Here is a 23,031-nt window from a genome sequence, read left to right as displayed (position 1 = left end):
TTTTCTGCAAAATATTAGGCGTCATCCATGAAAACTGTTTTTCACAGCTTTGTAACTACCTAATGAGTTCAAATCATTTAGAGCAGTTTTCTTATGAACACTCTGATTTCAAAACATTTATTTTTATCAAGCAGAATTTGCAAAATATTGAAGTTCCAGCTGAAAAAAATGTGACTATATAATAAATTATAATGTGATACCGTCATCAGGGGTGACATTGGGTCTGGGGGTGAGTTTGGGTCATACAAAAATGCAGAAATTTGTATGACCCAATCTCACTTCTGATGATGGTACTTCTAAATAATAGTAAGCAAACAATTTTAAAGGATTTTATTTAATTGTGTACATTTCAAATTAATATTATGCAATCATAAAAAAAACCTAGCGTGACGTCACAATCTCGCAAACCCCCCTCGCCCCTTCGTCACAGCTTGTCACACCTTCGGTAACCCCCCCCCCCTCCCCCCCAAAGAGCGTACGTACTTTATGGATGACGCCTTATGCACATTCGTCTTTGGGACTAGATTCTCTCGTCGGTATTAGCAAGGAATCTTCAAGAAAAACATAATCACGAATACAGAAAAAATCAACTGTGTTTCAGAAGCATACCTTAAAAAATCAATAAATAATGTTGTGATACTTCATGTTTTGCATTCCTGAAGCAATATTATTTTTCACAATTTTGTAGGATATCAAAATAAATTGATGGATTTTCCCCAGTCTTTCCTACTGCAACATATCATCCATGCTCACGTTCCTCAATGGTGACTGCAATTTTCTTCTAACTTTGCTTTCATAAAGAGCTGGAAGAAGATTCACTTTCGTTTTCACTCACTTACTCTTGCATCCTAAACTCAGTTGCTTAAATTTAAAAAAAAAATTAAATGATTTCTTACAAATGGTTCATTAAATCGATTTGTGCTTAAAGTTTTTGACGGTGTTAAATTTGGCACATTCGGGACTCTTAGGGGCTCTGAACTTGAAAAAGACTGGAAATCACCAGCTTTTCCACTACTGAGTTTTCACCACCCAGGATGGTGTACCTTCAGTTCAATGTGCAGCAGTACACACCGCATGAAGACCCACATTGCAACACGTGTTACGTTACCTTAACTCGGCACGACGAAAGGTTGCTGGCGATTACACGATTCATGGGCGGTTTTTTTCTCGAAGCCCAACAAGCCTGGTAAGTACCAGGAAATGTTTAACTCATCTTTTGGGTTGTTGTTTGTCGGTTTCTCTGTCTATTTTTTTGCGAGTGTTTTGTTTCATGGAAGTGAAAGGTCTTCGATCGGAGGAAAAATGGTGGCACCAGCGTGGGAGGACGAACCTCGATTATGGTTACGCAAATTTTGTCACGACGAGTATTTTCGGAGAAGATAAGAGCTCCCTCGAGGGGGGACACGTGGGTTTGGGAAATGCTCTTACAGGATTCTGCGGAGGCTGAGTTTGACGTCACGCTGTTTGCGTTTAATAATCGCTTATGAGATTAGAAGAAAATGCGTTTAGAAATAAATTCGATTGACATAGCTTAAAGCTTCATAACCGTAGTTTAAAAACAGATTTTAAAAATTTTGCAAACTTGTGAACGCTAGAAATGAGTATTTTCAACTCCAAGCCCTACAAATCATTAACCTCTTCCCGACCCTTTCCGGTGATCAGAAGCCAAGCCTCCGCCACCAGTCTCGCGTACTGTTTATTCGCAAAGTTTATGGCAAAACTTTATGCCCCGCAAAGCATAACCTCACGGCACCGTATTTACGACCTGTTGGAACCGCATTAGCCTTCGATGGCCGACGTTTATTTCGCTACAAATCTTCCACCCTGTTTGCCAAGTTAGTCTTCCTGCCCTCTCTCTCTGGACTGACTCGAAATTGACCGCACGGCGGTGGTGATTTTTCATTTTTATGTTATCACATCCACCCACCAGAGGTCACTTTGGATGGGGTGGTGGGAGTTGGGAGGGGGAGGAATAATACAAAATAAATATAAAAAATGGCTCCCTTTTCGCAAACTGCTCCCAGGGGAGACATCACCCCACCAGAAACGGTTCATTGAACACTGTATCTGCTTTTTCTTCTTCTTCCTTCGAGCTTTATGCTGTAACTTCAGACAGCCACACATTACCATACATTCCAATTTGAGAAGAAGAAAAGCTGCTGCTCTCGTCTCCCACAATTTTTTGGAGGAAGGGCCTCCGACCTCAGGCCGCAAAACCAAATGGCCATTCATAATGAATAAAATATGCTAAAATTTATGGTTTGCCAACAATCACCAAACTGCCTCAGGGGGAGGAAGAAATTCAGCGAATCAACAAAAAGCTCACCACAGATTGTGGTTTTGAATTTGAAAATTGTTCAGATTGTGCGCCCCAAGTTCATGACCAACGCCGCCCAGAAAGGCTGAGAGGTTCACTCTTTGCCAGTCGGACTGTAAAAAGTGCGCCCGGCAGAGGGGGTGGTGTTGTGTTTTCCACTCTGACGATAAATTAAACATTCCAACGAACTTTGCGGCATTTAGAAGGGACAGTCGGCTTGTGAGTTGTGTGGTTTAAATGTTAAATGATATTTTTATTTACAATTAATAAAAAAAATCGATTCATTTATTAAAACTTAAACTCATTTGTAAATCAAAACGATTTTATTTTAAAATTAGTGAGTTAATTTTTCGACCATAATTCCATTCAACGATATTCGAACTAATTTATTTCTTCCTATCTTTGATCAGAGGTTTTTAATTTATTTTCCGAACGTAATCTAAATTAAATTGTATTATTGAAACAATATCATACACTGTCGATGTATTTTTTGAGAAGGTTTTGTCTTTATTACTAACAAAAATAGAGCAGTTCTAGCCGTTTTCGAAAATCGACTTGAGCAATTCTCTACCAAAACCTGAAATGGATTTTACTTGTATTTTTTGCAAATAAACTATTTTGTGTGATTGGTTCATCCATACAAGTCTCCATACAATTTTGGCTGCTGCCCATACAAAAATGGTATGTAAATATTCAAACAGCTGTAACTTTTGAGTGAATTTTCTGATCAATTTGGTGTCTCCGGCAAAGTTGTAGGTATTGTTGAGGACTTTTGAGAAAAAATAGGTACACGGAAAAAAAATTGCATATTTTTTTCTCAACTTTTTTTTCACTAAATTTCAATATCCCAAAATACGTATTTTTTTATTATCGAGATTTTTTGATATGTTTTAGGGGACAAAAATCCGCAACTTTTGAGCCATAGAGAAACATGGTCAAAAAATTTGCCACCGAGTTATGAATTTTTGAAAAAAAGTGATTTTTGGAAAAAAACGAAGTAACATGCAAAAACAAGTTTGACATTATTTTTTGAATGCAAAATTGAATTTGCAATCGAAAAGTACTTTGCAGATTTTTTGATAAAGGGCTCCGTTTTCTAGATATAGCCACCAAAAGTTTGATTTTAGCGAAATATTTGCAGTTTTTGAATTTTTAAAAATAGTGACCATGAGTGACCATTTCTAATTTTTTTTTTATTTCAGAAAATTTACCATAAAATTGTCTAAGAGACAATGAAAATTGGACCTCGGGTTGCTAAAAAGAGCCGCTTTAAGAAAAAGAAATACGAAAATTGAAGTTTTCTTAATATCACCAAAACAACCCACCATTTTCTAATGACCATATCTCAGCAAATAATGGTCAAATTGCTAATACATGAAAAATTCGTGAAATTTTCCGATCTTTTCGAAAAAAAAAATATTTTGAATTTTTTTAAATCAAGACTAGCATTTTAAATGGGCGTTATACTCAATGTTTGACCCTTTTAAAATGTTAGTCTTGATTTAAAAAATTTCAAAATATTTTTTTCGAAAAGATCGGAAAATTTCACGAATGTTTTATGTTTAAACATTGAAAATCAGTGTTATGTTTTCCATATAAGTTTCCATTCAATTTTGAGGGGCTGGTCATACAAAATGGGTACATAAACAATATGAAAATCCATATCTTGGCACTTTTTATCGATTTGGTGTCTTCGGCCTACTTACAGCTTATCTTATCTTATACTTCTAACTAACGTGAAATTGTCCAAGGATTCCGAATATGACAAAATTGAGACCAAAAAGTGCCGTCTTCTCGGTCTACAGGGCAAAAACTAACGTTGTAAAATGTTTGTTCTAGAAAAATCGTCAAACTATGAGAAAAACTGCGATTGGCCAAAAAGTTAATACCGTAGGCTTATAGTCCATGAAATTCCCTAACTTTTGACCTATGGGAGTATGGGTGTTGGAGGCTGTTGGGAAAAGTTATTAAGGTTTTAAAAAAATCCATTTTTAACAGTAATTTGCAAAAGCTATGAGAAAAAGTCAAACTAATCCTGGATGTCTATAGCACATTTTGAAGGGCTTCAAAAGACCATTCGAATGCATCTAAGAGAGTTGAAATTGATGAAGTTTTACGGAAATGCGAGCCATTTTAAGATTTTTCATGTTTTTTGGACCTCAAACTTCAATGCCCGTTTTACCCCACTTCCCTTTGTCGTAGAGGGCTCATATTTGGCATGAGTTCATCTCATGTATAGACAAACAAACCCTGAAAGTTTCATCCAAATCGGAGCACCTCGATACGACCTGTTTCACATCGGTGAAAAACTCGCTCTTAAGCATGTCTGGGATCGATAAAAAATATTTGGATTTTTTGTGCAATTCCGTTGTATAGTTCCCTCAAAAAACGGTGGGGGGGGGGGATTTCACCGATACTTAGACATTTGAAAAAAAAAATAATTGCAAAACAATTGAACAGGTGTAAAATGCTTTTTAAAACACTTTTTTCATTCAAATGTTAATGTCACGGCTTGTAATTTTTTTTTGCCCACCCCCCTAAACTTTGGCAACAGTCCAGGGACATAAATTTAAAAAAATATTTGCAACGGCCTTATCACTAAAAATTTAATTCTCAAAACAAGCATTTTATCACTGAGACACTTTTGGTTTTCAACTTTCAAAGATTTTTCTAATTTTTTCATCAGCATGTTTTAATGAGCTTTTTGTTGCATTTTCTTTCTTTTAGTGTGTTTTAAGTTTTGTGTGTAACATTGACCAAAATATGAGATCGATCCGACATCTACAGCCAGAGTTATTCAACTGTCTCATTGTAGACGCACTTGGCAGGAACAATGAGACAGCTGGAAAACAATGAGACACTCTACGAAAATCATTTGTTTTCCTAGTAAAACATCATGTTTTTGTATTGTTCCTTAGCAGGTGACTTACCTTGAACATTTTAGAGCAATTTTGCCAACATGAAACTTTAATTAACAAAAGTTATACTAAAACGTATTTAAATTTTGTAAAATCCATATATTTATACCAAATAACTTTATATGTTTGGTTAAATGAACTCTATAAATATGCCAAAAATCACTTTCAATTTATGTTTTAAAAGATTTACATGGATTTTTAAATATTTAATGAAGAAAAATCAAAGTGTCTTATTGTTACTCATGGGCTAAAATGAGTGGGGAACAATGAGACAGCCTTGGATTCTGGGTATATTCCAAATTTTGGTCAAACCTAATAAAAGGACATTGTAGCCCAACTCAATCCCTATGGAACGTCAAAAAAAATTTGAAAAAATATTAGTTTTGGTGTAAATGGCAGCCTACGAGCGAAAAAGTATGTTTTGTCCATAATTTACTTTTACACCCCAGAATCAAACATTTATGAATAACTTTTCAAGGGAGCGTCCATAAACAAAGCCACTATTATAGCAGACGTGTATCCAGTAGATACACCTTTCCCCCAAATATGAGCCTGATTTGTTGAAACTACGACTTGTGAGAGCCATTTTATCATTGTTCCCCGTGTCTAATTGATGACTACTCTACCCTACTGCATGAGGGTGCAAAATCTGGTTCCGAAGATATGATTTTTTAAAGTGTTTTTTTAAAGATGTCATAAACTTAAAAAAATATTAAGATCATTTTTAAATTCTGAATTCAAATTGCAATCCGAAAGTACTTTATATTTTTTTTTGATAAAATTTTTCGTTCTGAAATTATTTTTTAGTTTTGAATATATTTCGTTTATTTGCATTCTAAAAATACTTCTTTGAAGAAAAGCGACTTCAAAAATTATTTTTGAAATGCTGAGAAAATATTCTCTTTGAGACTAGGACATTTAGTTTTTAGATACAGCCTCACTAAGAATTCGAATCGATGAAAATGATTTTTTCTAACTGTCATTTAGAATCTGACCTTGTAAATTCGATTTTCAATTGAAAAAAAAGATGCAACTTGTGTGAAATTTTCTGATCTTTTTGATAAACATTGTTTTAAGCGTGACTTCTGCAAAAATCATCAAATAGATTTTTTTTCTTTTCGGCCCAAATTTGAAGTCTCAAATAGAAAAAGTAGAAATTTTCTCAGCTCAGGGTTGTCTTTCCTTCAGAAAGTTTTTTTCAAACAAAAAATGTTAAAGTTTCCGAAAATTTGGTATTTTCTAAAAAGGACCATAGCTGATTTTTTTACCGAATTTTGAATATAAAAAAAAACATATTTGAAATCCGATACGAATATTTTCAAATATAAAATATATTAAGATGAAAAAAACATCAGAAAACCTTTTGAAACTTGGTATAGAGATACTTAAAACAGTATTCTGAAGCATGATCCATCAATTCCTTGAAATGCTAAAATATGTTTAGTTTTCGAGAATATTCCAAGTTTTTGCTCAGTAAACATTAAGATATAACTTTTGAAATGCAATTTGCATTTTTGTTTATAAAACATTTCGATGCAGCAAAGTTGTTAAATACGTAAACAATGTAATTTAAAAAAAAAGTTTGTAAAGCAAGTCCCAAAATATTTTTCGAAAATAACGCACTTGCACGCATTTTTGTATACATATTTATTACACTTCTGCCAATTTATTTCAAAGCATCTTTGAAAAAAATACATTTGTTATCATATTTTACCGTCACCTCACATATTCGGAACAGTTTACAGATTGGCCAATGTTCAAAAATAATTGAACATAACGATTCACTTTAAACCTTTATTTGAATACTTTTATTATGATCATTCGACTAATGTGTCGATAAACTTCACATTTATAATGTCTTTTGTATTTTTTTAGAAAGAACCATTTATCCATAAAATCTCCAATACGGATCACTTTTTCTTACAAATGAAAACAATTTTGGATTCTTTCCAGAAGTGCATATTTTCAACAAAACAAGGACTACAAACGCTGAAACCAATAAATTGTTTTGTAAATAGTTTGATCATTTTTGCCTTTCTTACTGCAGAAAGGTGTAGGTTTTATTTTACTGCTGAACATCACTTTTGCCATCGAAAATTAATTATTTTATGGAGAAAATTCAATTTAGTGAATTTTTGCTTTCCTCACCTCACTGAGGCAAGGCTATAAAATCACTCGATACCTGCACGTATACCTATCGACTCAGAATCAAATTCTTAACAAATATCTGTGGGGACGTGTCTAGACATGATTTTTTCCACACGATTATTTCAGAACTGGCTGAACCGATTTTGGCCGAATCCGCCTTATTCTGTTCGTTTTGGGGTCCCATAAGACCCTATTAAATTTTATTCTGTTTAGTGATGTACTTTTAAAGTTATGCCATGATTTTTTTTGTAGCTACAAAAAAGGGTGATTTTTGCATAACCTCAAAGGTTGGGTCTTTTTGCCTACGCGCGAGAGTCGCGCAGCATGCAGTTGTCAAATTGCTTAAGCAGTGTCTGCGTCTCTTCTGGAAAAAGTCTGTATTAGTTATGTTGCTGAATACATCATTTTGTCTGGACAAAGATTTACACGAACTTTTAACTGAAATATACAACTCAAAAGACATTGTTTACTAAGACTAGGAGGACAGCATGCAATTCCATCGTGCACCTAATGTTGGCATATCAAGACTTTTAAATTCAATAACAGCCCCCCTTTTCTCCTTTATTTTGGAGAGTTGGTAAAAAAAATTGAAAATTGCTGTTATGGTAAAAACAATAATTATAAAAAATTAAATGAAAAAAAAAAATAAAAAAATTAAAACAAATCTTAAATTAATTTGTAAATACAACCAAAATACAACCTAAAATACAACATGAATGTGAGGAAGGCACCAACCACCTTATGGTGGATTAAATAACGTTTTTTTGTGAAAAAGCCTAAGAATAGCATATGTCTGCCTGTGTGAATCAATCGGACCACGCACTGGACTCACAATCCAGAGGTCGCTGGTTCGAATCCCGAGGTGGACGTAAAAATTCTATGTGTAAATATAGGTACTCGGTGCCCTCTCCCCGTGCCATATCGTCACACTTAGGAGACCCGTGCGGCGGAGTCTTGTCGCAAAAAGAACGATACACACCTGTGGATCCATTGACGAAACCGCAAGGTTTAAGAGGGCCACATCATATAAGGTGTTACGTCGATTCCGTTTCATAACATTACCAAGATTCTTAAAAATATTAGGGTCAATAACAGAGTTTTATTTGGCATACTATTGCCAAATTACCACATAGTAAATATGTTTGTACTTTTTTGCTGTAGCTAAATTGAATTATAAAAAAAATGTTGCTTGAATTTTCAGAGAATCGCTCGCTTTGCAACGCAAATGTTTGGTTTTCATCCATGAAATGAAAAACGAAGTTCGACTGTACCTTCCCTCTTCAAGGCCTCACTGGAGAATTCCCTCCTTCTGCTCCCTAAGCACCCATTTTTGTGCTGTCGTATTGGTTTGCAGTGTGAGCTTCTAACCTCGTTGTAATGTTATGGTTTTGTTTGTGTTGGCTTCCATTGTGTATGAGAGAGCATCTCTTTTTTCCCCCCCGTTTACTCCCCATTCCATCATTTTTGTTATCTCTTCCAGCTGGGAAATTTACGTCAAAATTGTTGCTTCTTTGCGTTGTTGGTGGTGGCTTTTTTTTTTTTTTTTGTTCAAAGTAAGAAGCTTATGTTTTGATTCTTGCGTTTTTTTTTCAACTTTCCTGGTAAGATTTTGTTCCACTTAAGCGCGAACAATGCCATCATTAGGGGGCGAACAAATCGGAGGCGGGGAAGACCACGCGCTGTTTTGTGGGCTTAATTGACTGAGGCACCTTTTGTCAGAATTATGTTTAACTTATGCAGCGATTTGGAAAATCTTTATCGAAAGAGTTTCCCTGCGTATTCACTGAAGGGAGATTTGAATGAGAATCGGAGATAACAATTTGATAATTAAAAATTGTTTGAGATAATTTCATCGCTGAATATTAGTTTAAATTCCATTAATTAAGCTCATATTCAGAATCGAGGTAATTACAACTAAATGAACATCCCTAAAATGTGCACAAAATCATATTGTTTTTATCAACCTTTTAATCTAATTTGATTTTTTTTTTATTTCAGATATTCCTTACATTTAACAAGGTAAGTTTTCATGATGTCATGTTGAGATAAACTGATAACAAGTTTTTTAAGGTCAAGGCAAATTTTTATTCTTAATTCAAATCAATGAGCCATTGTTTGCCCAAACGGTGAGTTAATCCTTGTGGCATGACACCTACAATAATTTCCGAATATTTGGGTCACATTTTCCTTCGCATTATCACCGAAAGAATCACCCAAGTCCATTATGGTTTGTTATATTTTACCGAAAAGTACCTTCCAATATAACTGGTATTCTGTGAACAAAGAGCTTCGGTCGAAGGAAAAATATAAAAATTTCCGGGCCCCCATCAAAACACCATTTGTTTAAGGGATTTCCCTTTGAAAATTGAAAAAAAGTGTGAATTTTAGGCTTTGTTAACGAACTGTTGACTGTGCCCAATAAAACTCACAGTAACACCCCGTCCAACCCCTAACGTTTGCTCTTTTTGGCAGTCAATTAACCATGGCACGAGGTTAATTACGGACTATTTATGCCGAATCACGTTCCGGCAATTTGCTAGCTTCTGATTTTTGCGTGCTCAGCAAATTTAATGCTTTCCCTGGCAAACTGCCCCTTAAAGCGTTAACAGTTTAGAATTCACCTCTTCTTCCCCTCCTCCCCCATCGAGAAGCTCGTTTTGTTGAGCGAAAGTAACCCAAAACAATCGCAACACTGATTTAATTTGCACCAAAAACATAAACACTCTTTAGAAGCCCCCCTCTGGCGAGAACTCCTTCTTATCTGCCAGAACGAATCTGCAGCTGGCACATTTACATTTAGTAAACACTTCCAGTAAGCATTACGGTTTCCAATACCCTTTAGAACACGAAACGATACGTCCAAAGTCTGCAGCGAGAAAAGACAAACAAAGCCTGGCAGCCAGGGTATGTTGTGTGTATTTATATTTTGTTATTATTTGCGAAATCGAACGCCAACTCGGAAAATTTCGAATGCTGGTGTGAAAATGCTTCGTTTGTTTCGTTTTAAACAAACGGAACTGTAAAAAAAAACATAAAATTTGAATTTATTGCGAATTTTTAACAGGGATGCCAGAATAAAAGTTTTTTATTTGCAGACAATCTGACATAATTATCGCAGACTTTTGGAACAGTCATCTAACAGCTTCAATGAAAAAAATTAAATTTTCTCACCAAACCAACAAATAATTTTTCACTGTGTACACATTTTACAACTACTTGGAAAACGACCCAGGATTGTTTGCTGATGCATCGGTAGCAGGTCGCAAGCACACTCTCAGACCATGTCAATAGTATCGATAATGAAATGCAAACAAAGCTGTCTCGAGACTCTGTTGGTGGTTACACCGACAACGGACGCAAAACCCTCTTGAACTGCCATGTCACGGTGAAGTGCAGAAGTGGTATCGTTTTTAGTTTTATTTTGCACTTGTTTTGTTTTGTGTAAAATGAGTGCATGTGTCGATGAAAACTTTTGTTGGTGATTGAGAATTGATTTATTTGAATTCATTTGAGCATTCAATTTGAAGTTTTGTAGTTTCCATCGGTTTATGGTAGGAATTTTATCAATTTTGTCAATTTTGACAATTTTGTCAATTTTGTCAATTTTGTCAATTTTGACAATTTTGACCATTTTGACAATTTTGACAATTTTGACAATTTTGACAATTTTGACAATTTTGACAATTTTGACAATTTTGACAATTTTGACAATTTTGACAATTTTGACAATTTTGACAATTTTGACAATTTTGACAATTTTGACAATTTTGACAATTTTGACAATTTTGACAATTTTGACAATTTTGACAATTTTGACAATTTTGACAATTTTGACAATTTTGACAATTTTGACAATTTTGACAATTTTGACAATTTTGACAATTTTGACAATTTTGACAATTTTGACAATTTTGACAATTTTGACAATTTTGACAATTTTGACAATTTTGACAATTTTGACAATTTTGACAATTTTGGCAATTTTGACAATTTTGACAATTTTGACAATTTTGACAATTTTGACAATTTTGTCGATTTTGGCAATTTTGACAATTTTGACAATTTTGACAATTTTGTCGATTTTGACAATTTTGACAATTTTGACAATTTTGACAATTTTGACAATTTTGACAATTTTGACAATTTTGACAATTTTGACAATTTTGACAATTTTGACAATTTTGACAATTTTGACAATTTTGACAATTTTGACAATTTTGACAATTTTGACAATTTTGACAATTTTGACAATTTTGACAATTTTGACAATTTTGACAATATTATTTTCTGTTGTTCTGCTGTTCTGTTGTTCTGTTGTTCTGTTGTTCTGTTGTTCTGTTGTTCTGTTGTTCTGTTGTTCTGTTGTTCTGTTGTTCTGTTGTTCTGTTGTTCTGTTGTTCTGTTGTTCTGTTGTTCTGTTGTTCTGTTGTTCTGTTGTTCTGTTGTTCTGTTGTTCTGTTGTTCTGTTGTTCTGTTGTTCTGTTGTTCTGTTGTTCTGTTGTTCTGTTGTTCTGTTGTTCTGTTGTTCTGTTGTTCTGTTGTTCTGTTGTTCTGTTGTTCTGTTGTTCTGTTGTTCTGTTGTTCTGTTGTTTTATTGTTCTGTTGTTCTGTTGCACAATTTTTCTGATTTCTTGTTGTTTTTTCCTGTTTCGATTAAGTTCTTCCAACTTATAATTCTGTTTAGATGACTTTATCAAACAACAAGTTTCAAGAACACCCGCGATGCACACCGTGTGATTGCAATCTCGTTTGCATGCGAGGGTGTTACCCCGGGCAAAGTGAACAACTCACATCAAACAGAGCTGCTTCGTACGCCCCATTAGCATTACAAAGTTGAAGCCGCCTGACGATCCTCCAAGTGGAAAAGGGAAACTTTTGCCTCCACCACGTGTGAGTATCTGCGTATTTGCTGAACCACCTCCACCACGTGCACGTGCTGCACCGACGAATCGTTGTGAAACGAATGCAAAATGCCAACTTGAACAACTTTTCCGCTCTTTCAATTTCAGGCGTCCAGACTTGGAACGCGCCTCACTCAAGTGTGTAATCGTTTAATTTTCGATTCAACTTTAATTACAGTAATCGATTTCGTACCGCTGTTTCTACGGCACGTCTGCGGTGGGCGTTTGAAGATGGATTTCTCCCCCCTGTGTCTAACTAGATGAGTGCTGTTCGTGATGATGTGTGGCGAGTCTTGTCTTCGCACTTGGTTAGGACCGGTGTCCGGACGAGTGTAATGAAGAGTGTAATCGATTGAAGTCGGACCGCGCTTCCCTGACTCACAGTGTATTTGCTTTAGCTTAGAGCTAGGGGGGAAGTGTATTATCCGAGCAGAGAACTTGCACTTGTGGCTGGCAATAAAACGTCATGTCAGGATTGACTAACTCAAGTGCTTTGGAAATGGTTTAGGTTGACTACCGGACAGGTTTCAAGAGGGTCCGAGTTTCTTGTACTAACAATAAGGAGAAAACTATCATGCTTTTGGAATAGATAGTAGGGGAACACCATCTAATTCCAGCGTGCCTCTAATGTTGCCATATCAGAACTTTCATTAAAAGCGTTTTCAACTGAAATTTAATGATAAATAGCTTAATAAGAAAGAAGCAAACAAGTTTCAAAATTGTCAAAATTGTCAAAATTGTCAAAATTGTCAAAATTGTCAAAATTGTCAAAATTGTCAAAATTGTCAAAATTGTCAAAATTGTCAAAATTGTCAAAATTGTCTGAATTGTCAAAATTGTCAAAATTGTCAAAATTGTCAAAATTGTCAAAATTGTCAAAATTGTCAAAATTGTCAAAATTGTCAAAATTGTCAAAATTGTCAAAATTGTCAAAATTGTCAAAATTGTCAAAATTGTCAAAATTGTCAAAATTGTCAAAATTGTCAAAATTGTCAAAATTGTCAAAATTGTCAAAATTGTCAAAATTGTCAAAATTGTCAAAATTGTCAAAATTGTCAAAATTGTCAAAATTGTCAAAATTGTCAATATTGTCAAAATTGTCAAAATTGTCAAAATTGTCAAAATTGTCAAAATTGTCAAAATTGTCAAAATTGTCAAAATTGTCAAAATTGTCAAAATTGTCAAAATTGTCAAAATTGTCAAAATTGTCAAAATTGCCAAAATTGTCAAAATTGTCAAAATTGTCAAAATTGTCAAAATTGTCAAAATTGTCAAAATTGACAAAATTGTCAAAATTGTCAAAATTGTCAAAATTGTCAAAATTGTCAAAATTGTCAAAATTGTCAAAATTGTCAAAATTGTCAAAATTGTCAAAATTGTCAAAATTGTCAAAATTGTCAAAATTGTCAAAATTGTCAAAATTGTCAAAATTGTCAAAATTGTCAAAATTGTCAAAATTGTCAAAATTGTCAAAATTGTCAAAATTGTCAAAATTGTCAAAATTGTCAAAATTGTCAAAATTGTCAAAATTGTCAAAATTGTCAAAATTGTCAAAATTGTCTAAATTGTCAAAATTGTCAAAATTGTCAAAATTGTCAAAATTGTCAAAATTGTCAAAATTGTCAAAATTGTCAAAATTGTCAAAATTGTCAAAATTGTCAAAATTGTCAAAATTGTCAAAATTGTCAAAATTGTCAAAATTGTCAAAATTGTCAAAATTGTCAAAATTGTCAAAATTGTCAAAATTGTCAAAATTGTCAAAATTGTCAAAATTGTCAAAATTGTCAAAATTGTCAAAATTGTCAATATTGTCAAAATTGTCAATATTGTCAAAATTGTCAAAATTGTCAAAATTGTCAAAATTGTCAAAATTGTCAAAATTGTCAAAATTGTCAAAATTGTCAAAATTGTCAAAATTGTCAAAATTGTCAAAATTGTCAAAATTGTCAAAATTGTCAAAATTGTCAAAATTGTCAAAATTGTCAAAATTGTCAAAATTGTCAAAATTGTCAAAATTGTCAAAATTGTCAAAATTGTCAAAATTGTCAAAATTGTCAAAATTGTCAAAATTGACAAAATTGTCAAAATTGTCAAAATTGTCAAAATTGTCAAAATTGTCAAAATTGACAAAATTGTCAAAATTGTCAAAATTGTCAAAATTGTCAAAATTGTCAAAATTGTCAAAATTGTCAAAATTGTCAAAATTGTCAAAATTGTCAAAATTGTCAAAATTGTCAAAATTGTCAAAATTGTCAAAATTGTCAAAATTGTCAAAATTGTCAAAATTGTCAAAATTGTCAAAATTGTCAAAATTGTCAAAATTGTCAAAATTGTCAAAATTGTCAAAATTGTCAAAATTGTCAAAATTGTCAAAATTGTCAAAATTGTCAAAATTGTCAAAATTGTCAAAAACTGTCAAAATTGACAAAATTTAAAATCGAGCAAAAGGGGGGCTCCAAACTTCTGCAAAATTGATTTTTCCGTATCAATTCTGCAGAAAGTTGATACCAAAAAATACCTCAAAGCACGACTTATTAGAGCTGGTCTGATTGAAGCAGGAAAGCGCGACGGTGACCAAAATCAAATTAAAGTCGCCGATGAAGATTAACCACGTTCATCGGTGATAATTTTCACCTGCCCCTAGACTATTTGCGCTGCGGTAAATCACCAGAAGTCACGCCGCTTTCCGCGAATTGCCACTTCCGTACAGATGTCTGCCGCCTTCTCATGCTAATCTCACGCCCAGGTATCGGTAACGCGCAATGAATCCGTCACAAGCCTCGGAAACCGCAGAAACGGGAAATTGAGAAGTACAGTAAACTCCCGATAGTTTGACACATTCGTCAGTTTGTTAGTTTGATGCCAATTCTTAATTGTTCTCATCAGAAGTATCATTTACAGTCTCAGTGATGCCTAACAATGCTACTAGCAACTAAAGTGAGTGACAACAAATCCAGTCAACCTATCGACGTTTCACCGTACTGCTGGCATCGCTCTGTTTGATGACGATTTGACGGCAGTGAAAAGTTTAATTATAAGCAAATTGAGCCTAACTTTCCACCAAAGCTCTCCGTCTGTCTGTCTGTCTTTGCGTGTCAACACCAACCCAAGAGCACCGTTGGAAGCTCATTACCACAGATGGCTAATAAAGATAAAGCACTTGGCGTGAAGAAGAGAAGAGAGGAAAATGTGCGTGTCGTACCGTAAAAATCGAGGGAGGTGACAAAAGTGAAATTATTGTGCGGTGGTCGAATTAGGGGCGGAAAAATTAGGCGATTAGTCAGGGGAGCAATTTCACACCACCGTCGCAAAGCCCAAACCGCGAAAACCGCCATCGAGGTCAGAATTCCAGTTTCAATGAACAGACAGACAGACAGAAAACTTTCAATGACATTTCCGATTGATGTCTGAACAATGTTTGAACAAACTTGAGGCGTGAGGCCGTCTACGATGGCGATGAACTTTAATGAACCTGTGCGAGCTGTCGAGAAATTGAATCGACACGCAAACTGTAAAGTGAAGGAAGAAACAGGGTACCGTCAGTGGGGGTGACATTGGGTCTGGGGGGTGAGATTGGGTCAAAGTGATTTTTTACGGATTTTACCATTTCTCAGGTTCTTCTCAATGAAACTAAATTCTGTTCAAGGGGTTGTGTAGGGGACATCTTAAGATGACTTCGCTGAAAAAATCTCGTTCCTAGAACAAATCCTGTTATTTTGGCAGATGTCTAAAGTTGGGGTACGTTTTTGGCCAAAAATTACCTCTCGAAAAATCATTTTTCTAATATTTTTGTTAGAATTGCTCGAAAACTACCCAAATGTTTGAAAATCTCCACTTCAAACACTGTAGCGTGTCAATACGATTCCCTCGAATAAAAAACGCTGTTGGATGACTTGTTTTTACCATATCGTTGTATTTGAGCATTATTTTAGTTTCATTTGACCCAATGTCACCCCCTCTAAGGGGTGAGATTGGGTCAATTTTCAAACTATTGGCATTTAAGTTAGTGTTCATTAAAATCCACCATATTTTGGGAAAATGTTAGTAAAATATCTAAGAACAAATCTACGTTGAAAATTTTTCGATGTAATTTCAATTGTTTTTGTTATTAAGAAATTTCGAGAGGTGTATCGTTTTTTGACCCATAGTCACCCCCACTGACGGTATCTACATTAACGCAAACCAACAGACATATGAGCGCGACTGATATGAACTTGATAGGTTGGTGATGGGTTTTCATTGCTTTAAAAAAAACAGCTTTTTTAAAACATGAACTGCTTGGTTCAACTAATGAAAACATTGGTAGGTAAAGCATCGGTTTTCAAGGCAACAGTTATCCTTACTGCTTATGAAAAATAACTCAATTATCAAGATTTTTTTTAAATGTGCATCATCGTAAATATTATTCCTATTAACCCCTGCTAATTGTCTTTATACGCATCACAAACGAATGAACCTATCACACTGTGAACCGAATTTCAAACCTTCTTCAAGTTCAATGTGGGAAAATTAAAAAAAAAATGATTCAAACCCTCATTTCATAATTCAAATATTATTTTCCCTGAGGCATTTCTTAACCTTTGAGCTAAATATTTGGTCAACATAAATTCTTTCACAATAAGATTTTTTTACGGAATTCGGTCGTTGAAAAATCGGTAAAGTTTGAATCGGTAAACCATATGTCAAAATGAACAAAATTTTACCGAATTCCGGTTGTACAATTATGCACTTCATTACCGAATTTTAATAAGTTTTTACTTCTTTTAGGGGACACTATCAGCAACTTTTGAGTCGAAAACAAGTATGGCAAAAAAATTGCTACCAAGTTATGATTTTTTAAATAAAAGGTGTTTTTTTGGGAAAAATAAAAACTTAACTCGAAAATAAATTTTGACTTCAGTTGTAAATGTGCAAGTATGATTTTACAATCAAAACTGAAGTCTATCAATTTTTTCGAGTGATATTTATCTTAAAAAAGAAGTGATTGGAAATAACCTTTTTGGTGCCATTAAACATTTTGCTGTAATAATAAATTTTGAAATTTCCGACTTGCATGTAACCCCATAAGATGTTTCTGAACACATGATAATGCATTTTCAATTTAGTTTAGCACATACATTTCCATTTAAATTTTTTATATTTTTGATGTTCCCTGATTTTTCGGACCAATTATGACAAAAAAAAAATTAAAAATATTTGTACCGGCCCAACTCAGCAATATATTTTATGCCCGTACTTGTCTATGGCTTAAAAATTGCGGTTTTTTCCTAATACATATAAAAAAAATTCAAAATGAAAAGTATTGATGGTGGGAAATGAATTTTTCGTGAAAAAAGATTCAATTTGTTTTCTGAGCTGACCCCATCATAAATTTTCAATAGGGATTTTTCATTATGGGACCCCAAAGAAGAATTGAATGGGACCAAAAATCAAAATCAAATTATTCGCTCTACAGCATTGCCTTGGCGTTCTCGATTGCGAGATTCCTACTCGAAACTAAGCGTCCGAAGGCTTGATTGTTGAGGCAATTGCAAACCTCTTTTTACACTTTAGTTTCCATCCACCCCGGGATTCGAACTGACGACCTTTGGATTGTGAGTCCAACTGCCTACCAGCGACTCCACCAGGACAGGACCCAGGGAGACGACTCCTTCACCTGGACTGAGCTAACGACCTAACCGTTATAGGTTAGTCCGGGGCCAACATTTACTTCCCGTCCGACGGAAGGCGTGATCAGACAAATCTCGTCTCATAATTTGCCACCGGGACCTTCTGGGATCGAACCCAGGCCGACTGGGTGAGAGGCAATCACGCTTACCCCTACACCACGGTCCCGGTTGAATGGGACCAATACAATCAAAATTAATGTTCAAAATACTCGAACAATATTACGTCATTGGTGACTGGTACCTTACATATCAATGGAACAAAAATTTAAGGCAAAGGCCCTTGAAACCCGATTGTAGAATGATTTCATTTTTATTTTTCCTGCTATTTTGTTGAAAATATGTTAGGCCGTTGCAAATATTTTTCAAAGTTTATGTCGCTCCCCCTTCGAAGCCGGCCTGAAAAATCAGGGGGCAAAAAAAATTCGAAAAACTTCGAAATGTTAATGAAAATTACAGTTTATTCAAGTGAAAACCAGTTAAAATGCATTTTCCTGCGGGTATAATCATATTTAGCATGTTTGAACTCCTTTGAACACATTTTAAATTTTCGTAAAAGACAAACCAACGAAAAAAAAATTTCATTTCATTTCATATTTTTGGAACTAATGATTGGAAAGCAACTGCAAAAATGCATTTCAAAACACTTTTTTCATCCAAATTTTGAAACCTAGGCTTGGCAGCAAAAACAAACAAGAAAGTGGTCAAACCAACAAAAGTAAGCAATGAAATGGATTTAGTCGGCAAACCGAAATAGGGGAACAGCATCTAATTCCAGCGTGCCTCTAATGTTGGCAGGTCAGAACTTTGACATGCAATTAAAGCTAATTAAAAACGTTTTCAACTGAAATCGAGTTATAAATAGCTCAATAAAAAGTGAGCAAGCAAGTTTACACCAAAAGTTTTGCAAAATTAGTTGTTTAAATAGTGAAAATCAGCAAATTGGATGGAGTTAGGAGCGAGAGCTTAACCTGCCAACGATACGAGAATTTCCCCTATACATACGTTTTTTTTTAAATTCAGAATTAGCCAAGGGACAGAATGATTCACGCTTGAGTAAGCTAATAAAGAGCTAACTCATTCTTGATGTTAAAAATTTATTGACGTGAAGAGATGCACTGATATAAACAAAAAATTGAATAAATTAACAAATTATGTTTATTTTAAGTTTTTAGAATCCAGACTCAAAGCGGTTTTAAAAACAAAAAAATATCATCCCTCATATTGGGAACATTTTATAGAATGTCCATATTCAAAAAAATCATTTATTGAATCTGTAATTGAATATTTTTAGAGGCTTGGTAGCGGAATATTAAAACACTTTACTTTGTAAAACAAAACAATGACAATTTATATTATTTTATTCAAATGGGTCATTTCAAACACTAGCAATTTAAAGTTTTTTTTTTTTGTAAAAAAAGAACTGTTTCAACAATTTTACCCTATTTTACCACAGCATAAATCTTAATTGTTTTGTAAGTTTTTATACGGGTTTCAGACATTTTTTGTTGAAGTGCTCATACCCTTTCCCCAGCAATTGTCTCTGCTTACCTTAACTATCATTAAGGTGAGACGGATTTATACGAAAATATTTATTTTTTTAACTCTGACTGTAAGTCTCCATTATGATTTGACCCTTGCGAATCCAATTTATTATTCAAAAACATATTTAATGAAAATGAGCTATTCCAATTTAATACATAAAAAAAATGTTCCTACGTGATGTTTCCACTGACATGCTGCGCCTTTAGCAAAAAATCTTACTAGCATTGAAAAACAATTTTTTTTCAAAAACGAAAAACGATTCGATTCGCGATACTTCCAAAGTGAGCGCGAGCGTGGGGCAAACGCGAGCTGAAAAAATCGGAGCAAACGTGAGCTAACTCACGCAGCGCTCCTCCTGACGAATGAGCGAAAAATGAGCGCTCACTAGCGCGTGAGCTTGTGAGGATCGCAACACTGGTCAGTCAGTTTGAGCCAAATAAAAAAATGGAAAAATAAAAACGCACCAAATCGGCTTATCGGTTAAGTTTTTCTTGTATGGAAATTGTCAACGAGGGGGGGAGGGGGGTGGGGGTCTTAGATTTCAAACAAGTGTCCACGTGGTTTATGGATGGTTTTTTTAATTATAACACTCGGAAAAGGAAAAGTATTGGATTATATTTGTATCAGTTTTCTTAACATTGTAGTTCTTTAATGTCATTAAATAAATCTGAAACGAACATTGGAAATAAATTGGAAACATTAGACTAGTATGAGACTGAGAATTCCAGGAATTATCAAAATGTTCTATCCAAAGACTCAAAACAATGTACTTATATAACTCAAGAACCACTCTTATTTAAACATTTGCATCCCCCGAGGTGTGATTTTTTTTCTCGTTTTCCTGAGATTAAAAAAAGAACATTCTAACACCCTCGGGCGCGCGTTGACGCTTCTCAACCGCTAACATCGCGCTAATTAATGACACTTTGGTGGTGAGCAAGCGGAAATAATGCGAGGTATTACAGCGAAAAAAAATCTCTTACCCGCCGACAAGCTGGGGTTAGACTGTGGAGGGGAAAAAAATGAAGAACTTGTCGTTTGCCTACCGGATTTAGCACTTTGCCCACCAAACTTCAGCAGAGGTAGAGGTACATGAAAATTTAATGACCGTAAAACCGCACATTCGCCTGATTTTTCCACCGAGGGAGGGCACTGTGAGAAAAACTCTTGCGATGTTATGTATAATAATACCAATTTCCGGTTTACGTAAAACATGTAATTTTTCCAACTGTGCAGTACTGTAACTCCAAGTGTGTAAGTCATGAGAACCGACCTTTTCGCTGTTGCGTGAAGCTGTGTGCCACCACACAGAACTCATTATCATTTATGGGACCCAAAGGGAAGGTTTTTAGGGGTTGGGGAGGTTTGTAAGCCCGGTGGCAAAAAAGCTGGGTTGTAGTGACACGGAATGCGTCTACTCTGCGGTGGTGGAGGTCTGGTCGTCCGGACAAAGGTTGACCTCGTTTCCGCTGCGAGTGGAATTCGCAGTAGGTGAAGTTCTTCTGGCAAGGACTTCTAACGTATGCATCTCCTTCAGACTGGGAGGAACGTTAGTTCGATATTCCCTAGTCATTAATATTCATGCTTGATTAACTGGAAGATTTAGGGAGTATTGCAAAGTTGGGAAGATTTGTGGGAAAAGCATTGTATGCTTGGAACTTGGTATGCCATAATTCTGGAAGGTCGAGCTCCACATTTTTTTTTCAGTATTGAGATAGAATGTGCAATACTTGTAAGACAAAATATTAGCAATGAAAAATCATTGTCTTTTTACTACAACTAAACAAAATTGATTTGATTATAATTTGCATGATTTTTGATCGTTTGTGCAACTATACCTAATTGTTTATTTTTTAATCACTCACTCACGCAACAACTCTCCGGAGTCGCACGCCAAGTTCATGTACTTTTTGTTTGCAACCTCCTCGTCCCTCCACAACTTCGGAAAGCCTCGTCAAGTTCAGACCGTTGACCCGAATTCAATCCGCGCTAAAGCCTCTGCTCGTACAACTTGTACCGTTTTGGCACCACTACACCGCACCACTTGAAGTCAGACAGTTGGTGTTGCATTTTTCTCGTTCCCACGCACGATGCAATTGACCTGCACTCTCGGCGTGGAGTTATAGTTTATGCACGCATGCACAATAAATTTGCAGTGCATTGTCAGTGCACTTTACTGGAAGTGGAGTTGCGTTTCGTTTCGTTTTTTTCTGATCGTTGTTTTTGCAGCTTGATTTGCTTAAATTCGTTGACCTGTTTCAAGTGGGAAACGAACTCGCGAAATTGCGAGGTGTGTGTGACCTATGCAAATTTAACCCTTAATTGCCAATTTTCTCATGATAGTTTTTTTTTTCTTGTTGATAGAAACACTACAAAAGAAACTCCTCTCAAAATCCATAAAGACACCAACTTTTAATTAATAACGACGCCCCAAAGAGCACCTCAATGAGCACTGTTGCTGCAGCGGGGAATTCTTCCGGTACAACTTCATTTAGATAATGAGAGTGATGCTCTAGTTTCTGCCCGCCCAAAGCCCGCCTTTGCCTCCGCAGCGCACCCGTTTTTTCCCACGTGGTAAGGGATAATGCGTCCACACGATGCTGCTCTCCCACATTGACTCGAACGGATGCCAAATGTAATGAGTTCATGTGGTTCTACTGCTCAGGTTGCTATTTGCTTGAATATGGCCGAACTTTGCGGAACTCCGAACTTGCAGATTTACCTTCAAGTCGTGTGAGTTTGAATTGACTTAAAAAATTGTTTTCATTTTTTTTTAAATTTATTACTGTAAATGATTGAATCCGTATTTCTCATTTCGCAGTTTTTTTTTTGTTTTTGGTAAACTCTTTAGACGTCATCCATAAAGTCACGCTCTACGGGGGGAGGGGGGGTTGAGCAAGTGTGACATTGCGTGTTGTAAGTATAGGAAAAGCGTGACAAAGAGGGGGGGGGGGGTAAATTTTGGCTGATTTTAGCGTGACGTACCTTATGGATGATGCCTTACTACAACTTGATCACAATTATACTGAACATACTTTGATTTAGGTTTGTTTTTTTTTTTGTTCTAACTACTTTTCCAGATATGAAAATGATTTTCCGAGGTTCATTAACTTTTTATTGCGTCATTTTTTTTACTGTGAACAGACACGGACCACTGCGACACTTGCGTATCTATTGTAGTAGACTCGATTGAAAATATTTTTTTCTTGATACCCAGCTATGGGAGAGAATCATGGCAACATCCATCAAACAAAAACAAACTAATGTCAAACACCCTTCAAAGCTTCGTTTCGCCAAGAAAAATGTCTATGCAAGCCATGAGAAAGTGAAATTTTTGACAACCGGAAGAGATTTTTAAAGCAAACAGAATCCAAGGGACCGTCGAGGAAGAGATCCTTCAAGCAAGGGAAAATATCGAGGAATGAAGATAATTGAAGTATGCAGATTGAAGGGATTGAAGAATTTATCAATAGATGGAGAATTATTGATATCGAGAAGATCGACAGCCAGAGAGTCAACTGTATACCCTTTCTCAG

At 35.2% G+C, this 23,031-nt stretch overlaps 1 protein-coding gene across 1 annotated transcript in view; it reads left to right on the top strand.

Annotated features, from left to right (window-relative positions):
- Window positions 1-23,031, top strand: part of LOC6031932 — a 226,045-nt gene that overhangs the window by 105,749 nt on the left and 97,265 nt on the right. The window contains exon 5 of the mRNA XM_038255667.1: window positions 9,382-9,402. The gene's annotated coding sequence lies outside the window, so the exon portion shown is untranslated. The remainder of the gene's footprint in view (window positions 1-9,381; window positions 9,403-23,031) is intronic.

This window comes from Culex quinquefasciatus, chromosome 2 (assembly GCF_015732765.1).
Source record: "Culex quinquefasciatus strain JHB chromosome 2, VPISU_Cqui_1.0_pri_paternal, whole genome shotgun sequence".
Lineage (NCBI taxonomy): Eukaryota > Metazoa > Arthropoda > Insecta > Diptera > Culicidae > Culex > Culex quinquefasciatus.
The sequence above is the reverse complement of the archived record's forward strand: the minus strand, read 5'-3'. Positions and strand labels throughout refer to the sequence as shown.